At 48.4% G+C, this 16,130-nt stretch overlaps 12 pseudogenes; all 12 read left to right on the top strand.

Annotated features, from left to right (window-relative positions):
* Positions 1 to 103: 103 nt before the first annotated feature.
* Positions 104 to 222, top strand: LOC143999950 (5S ribosomal RNA; annotated as a pseudogene).
* A 918-nt stretch (positions 223 to 1,140) lies between these two features.
* On the top strand, positions 1,141 to 1,259 carry LOC143999182 (5S ribosomal RNA; annotated as a pseudogene).
* Positions 1,260 to 1,637: 378 nt separating this feature from the next.
* Positions 1,638 to 1,756, top strand: LOC144000000 (5S ribosomal RNA; annotated as a pseudogene).
* Positions 1,757 to 1,855: 99 nt separating this feature from the next.
* On the top strand, positions 1,856 to 1,974 carry LOC144000055 (5S ribosomal RNA; annotated as a pseudogene).
* Positions 1,975 to 4,593: 2,619 nt separating this feature from the next.
* On the top strand, positions 4,594 to 4,712 carry LOC144000065 (5S ribosomal RNA; annotated as a pseudogene).
* Positions 4,713 to 5,635: 923 nt separating this feature from the next.
* On the top strand, positions 5,636 to 5,754 carry LOC143998639 (5S ribosomal RNA; annotated as a pseudogene).
* Positions 5,755 to 5,853: 99 nt separating this feature from the next.
* LOC143998557 (5S ribosomal RNA) lies at positions 5,854 to 5,972 on the top strand (annotated as a pseudogene).
* A 160-nt stretch (positions 5,973 to 6,132) lies between these two features.
* On the top strand, positions 6,133 to 6,251 carry LOC143999999 (5S ribosomal RNA; annotated as a pseudogene).
* A 951-nt stretch (positions 6,252 to 7,202) lies between these two features.
* LOC143999434 (5S ribosomal RNA) lies at positions 7,203 to 7,321 on the top strand (annotated as a pseudogene).
* A 99-nt stretch (positions 7,322 to 7,420) lies between these two features.
* LOC143998835 (5S ribosomal RNA) lies at positions 7,421 to 7,539 on the top strand (annotated as a pseudogene).
* Positions 7,540 to 7,861: 322 nt separating this feature from the next.
* Positions 7,862 to 7,980, top strand: LOC143998959 (5S ribosomal RNA; annotated as a pseudogene).
* Positions 7,981 to 8,080: 100 nt separating this feature from the next.
* LOC143999310 (5S ribosomal RNA) lies at positions 8,081 to 8,199 on the top strand (annotated as a pseudogene).
* The last annotated feature ends 7,931 nt before the right edge of the window (positions 8,200 to 16,130 follow it).

The following is a 16,130-nucleotide window of genomic DNA, read 5'->3' as shown; positions in this document are numbered from 1 at the left end:
ATTCTATTTTTTATGTTGTTGGCGTTGACCTGTTTTTTTTCACTTGTTTCCCAAGATGACCATCTTGGCGTTTGTCAAGAGGGTGAGAGTGCCCAAAGAAAGTGCCTACGGCCAAATCACCCTGAAAGTGCCCGATCTTGTCTGATCTCGGAGGTTAAGCATTGTCGGGCCTGATTAGTAACTGGATGGGAGACCGACTGGGAATACCAGGTGCCGTAGGCTTCTTTTTATGCTGTTGGCGTTGACATTTTTTTTTTTTCCGCTTCTTTCCCAAGGTGACCATCTTGGCATTTGTCAAGAGGGCTGAGAGAGCCCGAAGAAATCTCCTACGGCCACATCACCCTGAAAGCGCCCGATCTCATCTGATCTCGGAGGCTAAGCAGGGTCCGGTCTGGATAGTACCTAATTACAGGTGCCGTAGGAATCTTTTTATATTGTTGGCTTTGACCTGTTTTTTTTTCGCTTGTTTCCCAAGGTGACCATTTTAGCATCTGTCAAGAGTTTTGAGTAAGTCCCGAAGCGTTCGCCTAAGGCCACATCACCCTGAAAGCGCCCGATCTCAGAGGCTAAGCAGGGTCAGGGTCAGATGGGAGACCGCCAGGGTCTATGTTTTTGGCGTTGACCTGTTTTTTTTTCACTTTTTTCCCAAGATGACCATCTTGGCATTTGTCAAGAGGGTTGAGAGTGTCTGAATAGAACACCTATGGCCACATCACCCTGAAAGCGCACAATCTCATCTGATCTCAGAGGCCTAGCAGTGTACGGCCTGGTTAATACCTGTATGGGAGACCATCTGTGAATACCAGGTGCCGTAGGCTTCTTTTTATGTTGTTGGTGTTGACCTGTTTATTTTCGCTTGTTTCCCAAGGTGACCATCTTGGCTTTTAAAAAGAGGGTCGAGAGTGCCTAAAGAGATCACCTACGGCCCCATCACCCTGAAAACACCCGATCTTGTCTGATCTCGGAGGCTAAGCCGTGTTGGGCCTGGTTAATACCAGGATAGGAGAACGTCTGGGAATAACAGGTGCCATAGGCTTCTTTTTATGTTATTGACCTTGACCTGTTTTTTTTTTTTTCACTTGTTTCCCAAGGTGACCATCTTGGCATTTGTCAAGAGGGTTGAGAGTGCCCGAAGAGATCACCTACGGCCCCATCACCCTGAAAGCGTCCAATCTCGTCTGATCTCGGAGGCTAAACAGTGTCAGGCCTGGTTAGTACCTGGATGGGAGACCGCCTGGGTATACCAGGTGCCATAGGCTTCTTTTTATGTTGTTGGCTTTGACCTGTTTTTTTCGCTTGTTTCTGAAGGCGACCATCTTGGCGTTTGTCAAGAGGGTTGGGCGTGTCTTGAAGAGAATGCTTACGGCCACATCACCCTGAAAGTGAAAAATCTCGTCTGATTTCAGAGGCTAAGCAGTGTCAGGCCTGGTTAGTACCTGGATGGGAGACTGCCTGGGAAGACCAGGTGCCATAGAAGGATCTGGCCTGGTTAGTGTCTTGATTGGGAGATCGCCTGGGAATACCGGATGCCGTAGACTTCTTTTTATGTTGTTGGCTTTGACCTGTTTTTTTTAGCTTTTTTCCCAAGGTGAGCATCTTGGCCTTTGTCAAGAGGCTTCAGAGTGCCCAAAGAGAGTGCCTACGGCCAAATCACCCTGAGAGAGCCCAATCTCATCTGATCTTGGAGGCTAAGCAGCGATGGGCCTGGTTAGTACCTGGACGGGAGACAGCCTGGGAATACCAGGTGCCGTAGGCTTCTCATTATGTTGTCGGCGTTGACCTGTGTTTTTTCCCTTTTTTCCCAAGGTGACCATCTTGCCATTTGTCAAGAGGGTTGAGAGTGCACAAAGAAATTGCCTACGGCCACAACACCCTTAAAGCACCCAATCTCGTCTGGTCTCAGAGGCTAAGCAGGGTTGGGCCTGGTTTGTACCTGGATGGGAGACAGCCTGGGAATACCAGGTGCCGTAGGCTTCTCATTATGTTGTCGGCGTTGACCTGTGTTTTTTCCCTTTTTTCCCAAGGTGACCATCTTGCCATTTGTCAAGAGGGTTGAGAGTGCACAAAGAAATTGCCTACGGCCACAACACCCTTAAAGCACCCGATCTCGTCTGTCTCAGAGGCTAAGCAGGGTTGGGCCTGGTTTGTACCTGGATGGGAGACCGCCTGGGTTTTCCAGATGCCGCAGGCTTCTTTTTATGTTGTTGGTGTTGACCTGTTTTTTTTCGCTTGTTTCCCAAAGTGATCATCTTGGCATTTGTCAAGAGGGTAGAGAGTGCTTAAAGAGATCGCTTACAGCAGCATCACCCTGAAAGCACCTTATCTCTTCTGATCTCGGAGGCTAAGAAGGGTTGGGCCTAGTTAGTACTTGAATGGGAGACGGCCTTGGAATACCAGGTGCCGTATTCTTCTTTTCATGTTGTTGGCGTTGACCTGTTTTTTTTCGCTTGTTTCCCAGGGTGACTATCTTGGCATTTTTCAAGAGGGATGAGAGTGCCCAAAGAGATTGCCTATGGGCACATCACCCTGAAAGCACCCAATCTCCTCTGATCTCAGAGGCTAGAAAGGGTCGTGCCTTGTTAATACCTGGATGGGAGACCGCCTGGGAATACTAGGTGCTGTAGGCTTCTTTTTATGTTGTTGGCGTTGACTTGATTTTTTGTTTGCTTCCCAAGGTGACCATCTTGGCGTTTGTCAAGAGGGTTGAGCGTGCCTGAAAAAAATCTACTATGGCTGCATCACCCTGAAGGAGCCCAATCTCATTTGATCTCAGAGGCTAAGCAGGGTTGGGACCTGGTTAGTACCTGGATGGGAGACCGCCTGGGATTTCTCAATGCCATAGGCTTTTTTTTTAAGTTGTTGCTTGATTCCCAAGGTGACCATCTTGGCGTTTGTCAAGAGAGTTGAAAGTGCCTGAAGGGATTGCCTACGGGCAATCTTAGAAGTTGGCAGTAGGCAGGCCGTGGATCCTCCCTCTCCGGCCAGATCTGCTCTCACAGGGTCTAATTTACCATGCTGCTTTACACAGTCTGAATTTGACGGTTTGGCTGCTGAGACCCACATTCTGAGAGACCGTGGGCTTTCGGGGCCAGTCCTTTCTACTCTGGTCAATGCCAGAAAGCCGGCCTCCAGGCTTATTTACTACAAAATCTGGAGGGCATATGTTTCCTGTTGTGAACTCAGGGAATGTCATCCTAGAAAGTATGTCATTAGCAGGATCTTGGCCTTCCTCCAGTCAGGCCTAGAAATGAATTTGGCCATAAGCACTATCAAGGTGCATATTTCGGCCTTGTCAGTGTTTTTTCAGAAACCACTTGCATCACATTCCCTGGTGCGGGCTTTCATCCAGGGGGCTATGCGGATAAGGCCGCCAGTCAAACCTCCGGTATGCCCATGGGATCTGAATTTGGTTCTCTCAGCTTTGCAGGGGCAACCTTTTGAACCTTTGCATCAGGCTTCGTTAGTTCTTTTGACTAAAAAATTGGTTTTCTTGGTAGCCATATCCACGGCTAGAAGAGTGTCAGAACTAGCAGCTCTCTCCAGTAAAGAACCGTATCTAATTATTCATAAGGACCTGGTGGTAATGCGTCCCAACAGGTCCTTTCTGCCTAAGGTGGTTTCAGGATTCCATTTGAATCAAGATGTAAGCCTACCATCCTTTTTTCTGGACCCACAGTCTGCAGAAGAAGAATCTTTGCACACTTTGGATGTGGTAAGGGCAATCAGTATCTATCTTCAGGCAACTGCACAGATAAGGAAAACTGATTGCTTATTTATTTTGCCGGAAGGCCCTAGGAAGGGTCAGGTGGCATCAAAATCCACTCTCTCATGGTGGATTAGACAGATTATTTCTCAGGCCTATAGTGTTAAAGGGAAGATCCCTCCTTTTCAAGTGAAAGCGCACTCAACTAGGGCTGTAAGTGCTTCTTGGGCAGTGCATCACCAGGCCTCCCTGGCTCAGATCTGTAAGGCTGCAACTTGGTCATCAGTCCACATATTCACCAGATTCTATCAGGTGGATGTCAGAGGGCAAGAGGATATTGCCTTTGGGCGCAGTGTACTGCAGGCTGCAGTTTAGGTCCTCCGGTCCTTGGCGGTCTATATATTATGATCTGTGTCTCCCTCCCCTCAATCTGAGCATTGCTTTGGGACATCCCACTATGTAATGAAGCTCCTGTGTCCCCTGATGTATGATCAAGAAAATAGGATTTTTATACACAGCTTACCTGTAAAATCCTTTTCTTGAGAGTACATCACGGGACACAGGGCTCCCACCCCTCTTGGGTTTTACGTGGTTTCCTATTGCTTTGCTACAAAACTGAGGTGCCTCCCATATGAGAGGGGTAATATAGGGGAGGAATTCTCCTTAATTGGGGGTTAACCAGTGTCCAATCACCAGATGTGCCTATATAACCCACTATGTAATGAAGCTCCTGTGTCCCGTGATGTACTCTCAAGAAAAGGATTTTACAGGTAAGCTGTATATAAAAATTCTATTTTTTATGTTGTTGGCGTTGACCTGTTTTTTTTCACTTGTTTCCCAAGATGACCATCTTGGCGTTTGTCAAGAGGGTGAGAGTGCCCAAAGAAAGTGCCTACGGCCAAATCACCCTGAAAGTGCCCGATCTTGTCTGATCTCGGAGGTTAAGCATTGTCGGGCTTGATTAGTAACTGGATGGGAGACCGACTGGGAATACCAGGTGCCGTAGGCTTCTTTTTATGCTGTTGGCGTTGACATTTTTTTTTTTTTCCGCTTGTTTCCCAAGGTGACCATCTTGGCATTTGTCAAGAGGGCTGAGAGAGCCCGAAGAAATCTCCTACGGCCACATCACCCTGAAAGCGCCCGATCTCATCTGATCTCGGAGGCTAAGCAGGGTCCGGTCTGGATAGTACCTAATTACAGGTGCCGTAGGAATCTTTTTATATTGTTGGCTTTGACCTGTTTTTTTTTCGCTTGTTTCCCAAGGTGACCATTTTAGCATCTGTCAAGAGTTTTGAGTATGTCCCGAAGCGTTCGCCTAAGGCCACATCACCCTGAAAGCGCCCGATCTCAGAGGCTAAGCAGGGTCAGGGTCAGGGTCAGATGGGAGACCGCCAGGGTCTATGTTGTTGGCGTTGACCTGTTTTTTTTTCACTTTTTTCCCAAGATGACCATCTTGGCATTTGTCAAGAGGGTTGAGAGTGTCTCAATAGAACACCTATGGCCACATCACCCTGAAAGCGCACAATCTCATCTGATCTCAGAGGTCTAGCAGTGTACGGCCTGGTTAATACCTGTATGGGAGACCATCTGTGAATACCAGGTCCCGTAGGCTTCTTTTTATGTTGTTGGTGTTGACCTGTTTATTTTCGCTTGTTTCCCAAGGTGACCATCTTGGCTTTTAAAAAGAGGGTCGAGAGTGCCTAAAGAGATCACCTACGGCCCCATCACCCTGAAAACACCGATCTTGTCTGATCTCGGAGGCTAAGCCGTGTTGGACCTGGTTAATACCAGGATAGGAGAACGTCTGGGAATAACAGGTGCCGTAGGCTTCTTTTTATGTTATTGACCTTGACCTGTTTTTTTTTTTTCACTTGTTTCCCAAGGTGACCATCTTGGCATTTGTCAAGAGGGTTGAGAGTGCCCGAAGAGATCACCTACGGCCCCATCACCCTGAAAGCGTCCAATCTCGTCTGATCTCGGAGGCTAAACAGTGTCAGGCCTGGTTAGTACCTGGATGGGAGACCGCCTGGGAATACCAGGTGCCATAGGCTTCTTTTTATGTTGTTGGCTTTGACCTGTTTTTTTCGCTTGTTTCTGAAGGCGACCATCTTGGCGTTTGTCAAGAGGGTTGGGCGTGTCTTGAAGAGAATGCTTACGGCCACATCACCCTGAAAGCACCTGATCTCGTCTGATTTCAGAGGCTAAGCAGTGTCAGGCCTGGTTAGTACCTGGATGGGAGACTGCCTGGGAAGACCAGGTGCCATAGAAGGATCTGGCCTGGTTAGTGTCTTGATTGGGAGATCGCCTGGGAATACCGGATGCCGTAGACTTCTTTTTATGTTGTTGGCTTTGACCTGTTTTTTTTAGCTTTTTTCCCAAGGTGAGCATCTTGGCCTTTGTCAAGAGGCTTCAGAGTGCCCAAAGAGAGTGCCTACGGCCAAATCACCCTGAGAGAGCCCAATCTCATCTGATCTTGGAGGCTAAGCAGCGATGGGCCTGGTTAGTACCTGGACGGGAGACAGCCTGGGAATACCAGGTGCCGTAGGCTTCTCATTATGTTGTCGGCGTTGACCTGTGTTTTTTCCCTTTTTTCCCAAGGTGACCATCTTGCCATTTGTCAAGAGGGTTGAGAGTGCACAAAGAAATTGCCTACGGCCGCAACACCCTTAAAGCACCCAATCTCGTCTGGTCTCAGAGGCTAAGCAGGGTTGGGCCTGGTTTGTACCTGGATGGGAGACCGCCTGGGTTTTCCAGATGCCGCAGGCTTCTTTTTATGTTGTTGGTGTTGACCTGTTTTTTTTCGCTTGTTTCCCAAAGTGATCATCTTGGCATTTGTCAAGAGGGTAGAGAGTGCTTAAAGAGATCGCTTACAGCAGCATCACCCTGAAAGCACCCTATCTCTTCTGATCTCGGAGGCTAAGAAGGGTTGGGCCTAGTTAGTACTTGAATGGGAGACGGCCTTGGAATACCAGGTGCCGTATTCTTCTTTTCATGTTGTTGGCGTTGACCTGTTTTTTTTCGCTTGTTTCCCAGGGTGACTATCTTGGCATTTTTCAAGAGGGATGAGAGTGCCCAAAGAGATTGCCTATGGGCACATCACCCTGAAAGCACCCAATCTCCTCTGATCTCAGAGGCTAGAAAGGGTCGTGCCTTGTTAATACCTGGATGGGAGACCGCCTGGGAATACTAGGTGCTGTAGGCTTCTTTTTATGTTGTTGGCGTTGACTTGATTTTTTGTTTGCTTCCCAAGGTGACCATCTTGGCGTTTGTCAAGAGGGTTGAGCGTGCCTGAAAAAAATCTACTATGGCTGCATCACCCTGAAAGAGCCCAATCTCATTTGATCTCAGAGGCTAAGCAGGGTTGGGACCTGGTTAGTACCTGGATGGGAGACCGCCTGGGATTTCTCAATGCCATAGGCTTTTTTTTTAAGTTGTTGCTTGATTCCCAAGGTGACCATCTTGGCGTTTGTCAAGAGGGTTGAAAGTGCCTGAAGGGATTGCCTACGGGCACATCACCCTGAAAGCACCCGATCTCATTTGATGTTGGAGGCTAAGAAGAGTCAGGCCTTGTTAGTACGTGGATGGGAGACCGCCTGGGAATACCAGGTGTCGTAGGCTTCTTTTTATGTTGTTGGCGTTGACCTGTTTTTTTTAGCTTGTTTCCCAAGGTCACCATCTTGGTGTTTGTCAAGAGGGTTGAGGGTGCCTGAAGAGATTGCCTATGGCCACATCACTCTGAAAGCACCCAATCTTGTCTGATCTTGGAGGCTAAGAATAGTCAGGCCTGGTTAGTACCTGGATGGGAGACCACCTGGGAATACCAGTTATTGTAGGCTTCTTTTTATGTTGTTGGCGTTGATTCGTTTGTTTTTTTCCGCTTGTTTCCCAAGGTGACCATCTTGGCATTTGTCAAGAGGGTTGAGAGGTGCCCAAAGAGATCGCTTACAGCAGCATCACCCTGAAAAAGCCCTAGCTCTTCTTATCTCTGAGGCTAAGAAGGGTTGGGCCTAGTTAGTACCTGGATGGGAGATGGCGTTGGAATACTAGGTGCCGTATTCTTCTTTTTATGTTGTTGACATTGACCTGTCTTTTTTCGCTTGTATCTCAAGGTGACTATCTTGGCATTTGTCAAGAGGGTTGAGAGTGCCCAAAGAGATTGCATATGGGCACATAACCCTGAAAGCGCCCGATCTCCTCTGATCTCAGAGGCTAAACAGGGTTGGGCCTTGCTAGTACCTGGATTGGAGACAACCTGGGAATACTAGGTGCTGTAGGCTTCTTTTTATGTTGTTGGCGTTGACTTGTTTTTGTTTTGTTTGTTTACCAAGGTGACCATCTTGGTGTTTGTCAAGAGGGTTGAGAGTGCCTGAAGAGCTTGCCTATGGCCACATAACCCTGAAAGCACCAGATCTCGTCTGATCTCAGAGACTAAACAGGGTCGGGCCTTGTTAATACCTGGATGAGAGACCACCTGGGAATACTAGGTGCTGTAGACTTCTTTTTATGTTGTTGGTGTTGACTTGTTTTTTTTTTGTTTCTTTCCCAAGGTGACCATCTTGGCGTTTGTCAAGAAAGTTGAGAGTGCCTGAAGTTATTGGCTACGGCCACATCCCCCTGAATCTGTTCCATCTTGTCTGATCTTGGAGGCTAAGCAGGGTCGGGCCTGGTTAATGCCTGGATGGGAGACCGCCTGGGAATACCAGGTGTCGTAGGCTTCTTTTTTTTTTTCAAATATAATTTTTTCTCCAAACAGGGGAAGACGGTCCCCCGAGTACATAATGCAACAGAGAAATACAGAGCAAAAAGCAGCTGAACAATACTTGATACAGGTATATTCGCAACTGTGAGTCTGCCTTCCATCAATCATAATGATTCAAGGCACGGATAAAGTACTGTACCAAGATCCAGGGTCACACAAACCCCAGGTCCCTCCGGCATAATCCATCCAGAGGGGGGGGGGGTGGGGCCGTCATTCCCAATTTTCCACTTTTTCCAAAAGAGAGAGTGGGTGGAGGGGGTGAGAGATAGGGGAGGAAGGAAGAAAAGAGAAGGGGTGAAAGATCAGGAAAGGAGAAGAGGGGACGAGACACAATGGCAGCCTCTGTCCAAGGGGCCAGTCAAGGAAAGCTCAGAGCATTAAGGTGATAGCAGGCGACATCCTTCCAGCGAGAATATAAAGGTATTCCAGATGTCCCAGGTTTGTTTAAAAAATTCTTGTTTACCTTGTGATGTGAGGATCAAGTCCTCCATTTTTTTTAATGTCCTCTATTTTCCTAAGCCAGTGAGTAATGAAAGGGGGGGGAACATTTTTTCCAATAGAGAGGGATGCAGGATTTCGCCGCATTTATCACATGCCGTAAAATTTATTTTTTTGTACTTCTTAATGGGAATCTGTCAATGGTGCAAGAGAAAAAATGCAGCCTCTTCCGGGATGGAGAAGTCTGTGAATTTTTGTGTTATGCATCGGATCTCTGTCCAGAAGTCCACCAAGCTGGGGCAGGACCAAAAAATGTGGATCAACGTGCCCTCTTCTTCTCCACACCTCCAGCATATGTTCGAGGAAGAGGGGAATTATTTATGCAGCTTTGATGGTGTCAAATACCACCTGGTGAGAAGTTTAAAATTTGTCTCCTGTATCTTCGTGCACAGCGAGGTTTTGAGAGCCAAAGTGATAATGCGTTGTCTCTGTGCTGGGGAAAACGAGCAATTAAGGTCCTTTTCCCAGTTGGACAGGCAGGTTAAGTGTGGGTGATCTGTTTGAGAGAGAATGTGGACCAAAGGGCCTTCGCTCCTGCATAGAGTCTCAAACTCCGTCTGAGGGCGTGCGAAAGTTTGAGTATTGGGGATGGAATGGAAAAAATGATGGTGTTGCGCCGCTCTCCAAAAAGGCATTTGAAAAAGCCCTGTCGGATCTGTTAGGGTTGAGAAAGAAGGTCATTTTCCATCAATGACGAATTTAGACGCATGGTCTAGGTTGGAATTTCTAAGTGGGTCCCCGGTTCCAAGTTCGGATGGCCACGTATAGGGAATAGGGGGGAAGTCAAAGACGTGAGTGTGTTTTGGGTAGCGATCAGGTGACTGACTTTCAATGAAGCCCCTATAGTGGGATGTGACGTCAATTCTGTGGGTAAATCCTTATAGCACCACATGGTGCTTCTTAGCGGAATTTGGGAGTGAGATTGTCCTAGTAGCACCCAGAGCTTAGAAAGTTTGTTTCCATTCCAGTCCAATACACGCCCCAGATGGGAGGCCAGGTAGTAGCATCGCAAGTCAGGGAGAACCAACCCTCCCTGTTGTTTAGACAATGTCAGCTGTGACCACTTAAGTCTGGGATTTTTGTGGGCCCAGTTAAATTGAGTGAGCAGGGATTGAGCTTGCTTAAAAAACGGGACTGGAATCTGGATCGGGAGAGCTTGGAAAAGATAGGTAAATTTAGGGAGTATGTTCATTTTAATGAGATTGCATCTCCTGAACCAGGAATGGAGGCCAGAATGCCACCCGTGAAGCAAACTGCGGATCTTAGTGACAAGGGGTGGGGGGAAGTTCAACATAAACGTACGCGCGTTGTCCTGTGGAATGTAAGTACCTAAGTACTTAAGGGCTGTATGGGTCCATTTAAATCGAAAATTGGACTACAAGTCTAGTAACGTTTGCGGGCGGACTTCGACCCCCATGGCCTCTGATTTCAAGAAGTATCCCGTATATCTGGAATTGCCGAAGGAGATTTGGCAAGGAAACTCTGGGATTCGTCAACGAGAACAGCATGTCATCTACGTAGGCAGATTTCAATAGTACCGATTTGGAGTCGCGTTATGTCTGAGTTTTGTCGAATTGTGGAGAGAAAGGGTTCCAATGACAGTGCGAATAACTGGGGCGACAGGGGGCAACCCTGTCTGGTCCCATTCCCGATGTCAAGGGGAGATGAGAGCACCCCATTCGCTTTGAGTTGAGCTGAAGGGCGTGAGTATATCTTACTTATCCATGCCAACATCCGTTCACTCAGATCTATATGGCGAAGGACCGAGAACATGAATGTCCATTTGACCCGATCAAAAGCCTTCTCGGCATCAGTACTCACGAAAAGACAAGGGGTCCCAGATGACTTTGCTTTATGGACCAGGGTAAGCACCTTAATGGTGTTGTCCCTATCTTCCCTGGTGGGAATAAAACCTAACTGGTCAATATGTATAAGGGACTGCAAGTGCTGTGCCAATCACGTGGCGAGGATTTTAGAGAATCGTTTTAGGACCGAATTTAGGAGGGAAATGGGTCTGTAGCTCCCACATAGGCCCGGGTCTTTGCCCTCCTTAGGTATCAACGAGATGTGGGCTCTAAGGGTATGCTCAGGAAAATCCCCATTCAAGCTCAGAGTATTCAATAAATTCACCAAGCGCGGGCCGAGAATAGGGAGGAAGGTCTTATAGTATTGTGCGGTATATCCGTCAGGGCCCGGAGCCTTACCCACCTTCGGAGGTCCCACGGCCATCTGGACTTCTTCCAGTGTGATCGGGTTGGTAGACCAGAACCGGTTACATATCTGTCTATATTGTCCTGTCCGGACCCTGAATCGGGCAGGTTGTAGAGATCAGAGTAGCATTTTTCAAAGACTTTGGCTATTTGGGTTGGGGTAGAGCCCCTCTGGCCATTCTCATCTATCAACTGTTGTATGTAAGAGGCAGATTTCCACTCCTTTACTGACCTGGCAAAGATTTTTCCGCATTTGTCCCCTGATTCCTACATCAGTTTACGACAAAACTGGAGTACTGCTTTCGCTTTATAATGGAGTAGGTCAGTAATCTGGGTACGGAGTGTCCCCAATTCAATCTCTAAGGTCCGTGAGGGGGCATGTTTATGTTTCGCTTCCACAGAGGCAAGTTCACAAAACAGATTAGCAATTTGTTCCTTCCGTGTTCGTTTGATGCGTGCCCCGTGCCTGATAAGTACCCTGCGGAGTACTGACTTGTGAGCCTCCCAAATTATCCCCGGGTCGCAGTCCTGGGTTTAGTTTTCTTGGAAATAAAGGTCCAATTCCCTGGTCACATCTGCTAAAACTTCCGGTATCTGGAGGAGGCTCTCATTAAGGTGCCAGAATAGAGTCCTAGGTGAGGGGTTCCTAGAGAGGGTGTAGGTAAGGGCTACAGGAGCGTGGTCAGACCAAGTAATATGGCCGATGGAGGAAGAGCTCACCAAGTGCAGTTGGTCATGTGGAATCAAGAAGAAGTCTATCCTCAAGTATGATTTGTGAGGGGAAGAGCAAAAAGAGTAGTCCCTTTCCCCGGAGTGTTGCAGACACCAGATATCAACTAATTGGTCATTCAGTAAGCACTTAGTAATCCGCTTTCTAGAGTAAATGAGGAGCGAGGAGCAAGAGGCAGAAGTGTCAACCGATGGCGAAAGGGGACATTAAAGTCCCCACCTAATATCAACTGGCCCTCCCGAAAGTCACATCATCTGTGCAGGGTAGTTCTGAGGAATGTGTCTTGGTGATCATTGGGAGCGTACACAGTGGCAAATGTAAAAAGGAGCTCTCCAATGTGGCCCCTAAGAAAAAGATATCGGCCCCCAGGGTCCACCAGAGAATCCTGGAGAACCGAGGGGAGCCTGCTAGAGATCAGAATGGAGATTCCCTTGGTCTTAGAGGAGGGGTTAGTAGAGTGGTAGACCTTAGCGAAGGATCTTGACCGTAGAAAGGGGAGGCTAGTATTTTTAAAATGTGTTTCTTGTATAAAGGCCACATCAGTACAGGAAGTCTTCTGTTCTCACAGGAGGATCCACCGTTTTTCAGAGGAGTTCAGTCCCTTAACGTTTAGAGAGGTGACCTTGACTGAGTCTGCCATCGCTCCTCGGGGAGGGGAAGGGGGACGTCCGAGAAAAGCAAAGAAAGTTGAACCAAGGTAGGTATTGGGTAGGTAATGGATGGAGGGAACTAAGGGGGAAAAAGGAAGGGCAAATGGAAGGAAAGGTAAGGGGAAAAAGAGGCCGGGCACCTCAACCCCAGGGGGAGAGGGAAATTAAGGGTTGTCCGCACTCAACAGTACAGGAATTGTATACTAAAACAGCACAATTATGCTATAGCGTTTACCAGATGTACACTGGGTTTAAAGCGCCGTCCTACTTGGGTTGGTGGGTAGACAGGTCGGAGAGGGAGCCCCCGGATCCCAGTCCCCCCAGTCCCGGCAGTGGTAAATGTCACGTCTGATACCGGTATGCAAATAAAAGACAATCAGTAACATCATAGAACCAAAAAACAATAGTATAATTAAAACAGAGGTAGAGCATAGAACTGTCAGCACTGAGGGGTCTCCTCAGCTCGCCCTAAATGTAGGCATGCACGAGGGAGCCCGTCACAACAGAAAAGGCATCACAGAATGGGATCCACCACCCCCCGTCCCATACCCCAAAAGTACATGTAGCCCCCGAACAAATGTATTTCTCTCCTGGGCAGATTGTCCTCTTCTTACCCCCTCTCCTCCATCCACGCCCCGGGGGAAAAGGGGGAGGGAAGGGGGGAAAAGAGGGGGGTAAGGGGGGAAAGGGGGAGTGAAAGGGGGGAGGGAAGGGGGGAGGGAAGGGAAGGAGGTAAGGGAGGGAAGGGGGGAGGGAAGGAGGGGCAGCAAAGGAGAGGGGACAAACATGCGGAAAGGTCAAGTCCTTTAGCGTGCTCACACCAGCAACCACCCGGACCCCATAAGTTTCAACTCCTCCCCTCCATGGTCACCACATGAAGATGAAAGAGGAGCAGCCCTGGTCGGTGCATGGAGAATCCGGCAGGCAAGGGGCTGGGGTCACCATCCCTCCATCCAACGGGAGACTTCACCCGAGCAGCAGTTCTGGGGCCCGCCAATTAGTGTCTCTCCTGCATCACCATCGGGGGCTGTGTAGAGCATCCAGAGGGAGGCTGGGACCGCCAAAACAGTAAGGGGTAAATCCTCCAGGGGGGTCCAGAGTCAAACTGGAGGGAAGCAGTGTCTCGCACCAATAGGCTCAATAAATAAGTCATCCAGGGTGTCCCCGAAAGCTGCAGAAGGCAATCTCGGCAAAGAGTAGGTGGGGGCCAGAGGGGGGGACGAGGGGCGCAACCAGGGAGAGGGGACACATATGCGGGAATGTCAAGCCCTTCCAGTACAGCGCACTAGGTATCACTCAGACCCCCCAAAGTGCAACTCCCCCCTCTAAGGTCAAGACTCCAGAAGGGAAGATGAGCCGCCCTGGTCTGTACATGAAAGAACCTGCTGCCAAGGGGTTGGGGCCATCATCCCTTCCTCAAATGGGAGATGCCACCTGTCAAGTGGTGCCCCTCCGACAATGTCGTCGGGGTATATGTGGAGCATCCAGGGGGAGGCAGGGACCACCCAAACAGTGAGGGGTAACGCCTCCAATGGGGACCGGTGTCAGACAGGAGGATAGCAGTGTCTTGTACAAGTTGGTTAATTAGACAAGTCATCCAGTATGTTCCTGTGAGCAGCGGAAGGAAAGGTCGGTAAGGATTATGAATGGGTGGGGGCCAGGGAGTGCATAAAACTGCCACCAGATGACCGGGGCAGAGAGGGCAAGGGGATGAAAGTCAGATCTGGTAGGTGGGGGGGGGGGTGAGGAGTCTCACTCATATTACTCACGTTGGCCATCCCTTGAAGCTGAGCTCTCTGCATACCCAGGATGTTCTTCTGTATAATCTAGCCTATCTGTATACATTAGCCAGTCTTTTGTACACATTAGCCTCTCTGTATCAACTAGCCGGTCTTCTGTATACACTAGTCCGTCCCTAGCTTGTCTTTTATACACATAGTCTCTCGGTATACCCCGCCTTTCTGTATACATCTTTATACCCTAGCCTCTATGTATAATCTTGCCTCTCATTATACCCCAGCCTGTATTCTGTTTACCCAATTTTGTCTTTTATATAAACTAGCCTGTCTACTGTATAACTTAGCTTCTCATTATACCCCGGCCTCACTGTCAGCTTGTCTCTGTACACTAGCCTCTCTGTTTTCCCTAGTCTCTCTGTTTAAAATAGCCTCTCTGTATACACTAGTCTGTCCGTATACTTTAGCAAGTCTGCACACACTAGCCTCTTTGTGTAAAACAGCCTCTCCCTCAGTATAACCTCGCCTCCATCTCTGCATATCCAGTACGTTCTTCTGTATAATCTAGCCTGTCTTTTGTACACATTAGCCTCTCTGTATAAACTAGCTGGTCTTCTGTATACACTATTCCGTCTGTATACACTAGCAAGTCTGTGTAACCCGGTCTCTCTCTCCCTAGAAAACACCAACCCTGACCCTGACAGAGGAGGAGGGTTTAATAGTCCCTCAGACTCCTCCCACAAATACGGGCTGGCCTGCGGCCAGCCTTCCCACTTGTAATCGGAGTCTTCAAGTGGGAAATGCGATATTACTTAACCACTTCCCACCCGGCCAATGCACATATACGGCCGGGTGGGAGCCGTCTACTTCTGATAGGACGTTCAGGAATGTCAATCAGGGCTCTGTGATTGGCCCTCCTGATCACATGACGGCCGTGTCCAATCACGGCCGTCATGTGATGTAAACAAACAGCCGGTTGCTAGGCAATCGGCTCCTCCTCTCCTCACACAGAAGTCATCGCTGAGGAGAGGAGAGTAGATTGCTGCAGCCGGCTGATGATCAGTGAGTATGAGCTGTTTTTTACAGCTTTTTACTCACTGATCTTCAGTCTAGTGTAAACACACAACACACCACACAGTGTAAACACAGTCCCCACATATGTCCCCATAACACACATGTACCCGCTGTGAGAGTAGAACCCACCGACTCTTGACCTGAAGATGAGAAGGAACCCCTTAAGAGCCTGCAAGCTACGCAAACCCAAATGAATGTCCCGTGAAGGATAGGATGAGCCTGATGCCCAAGGTAACCCAGACATGAGAATGAACTTCTTGTGAATGAGAGGATACGTGGGGAAAAGGGAGCAAGGGCTGACCCGAAGAACCCTACAAGAAGATGGCTGAGCAGACTGAAAAAACCCAACACAAGACTGCCTGGGGTATACAGTGAGGCTATTATAATTGGAATGAGGCTGGGGTAATAAGATTCGTTTGGTTATACGGCGAGGTAGACCCTAGAAAAGAAACAGAAATCAGAAAAGTCAAACAAGGTAATACAGATAGGCTAATGTTATTCCCCTGAGCCTGGTGTATACAGAAGAATGGCTAGTGTATACAGAGAGGCTAGTGTGTACAGATGACAAGCTATTGTTTACAGATAGGCTTGTGTATACAGAAGAGAGTCTGGGGAATTCAGTGAGGCTAGTGTATGCAGAGAGGCTGGGACACCGAGACTATTGTAAAAAGAAGGCAGGCTAGTGTATATAGGTTACGGGCACGTGTATACAGAAGACAGAGAGGCTAGTCTATATAGAGGGACTGGTGTACACAGAAAGATTAATGTAT

The sequence above is a fragment of the Lithobates pipiens genome, unplaced genomic scaffold, assembly GCF_037356315.1.
Source record: "Lithobates pipiens isolate NorthernLeopardFrog02 unplaced genomic scaffold, aLitPip1_a1.2 Scaffold_19, whole genome shotgun sequence".
In the NCBI taxonomy this organism is placed as follows: domain Eukaryota; kingdom Metazoa; phylum Chordata; class Amphibia; order Anura; family Ranidae; genus Lithobates; species Lithobates pipiens.
Note: the sequence above shows the minus strand (reverse complement) of the source record. Positions and strands in the feature narration are given on the sequence as shown.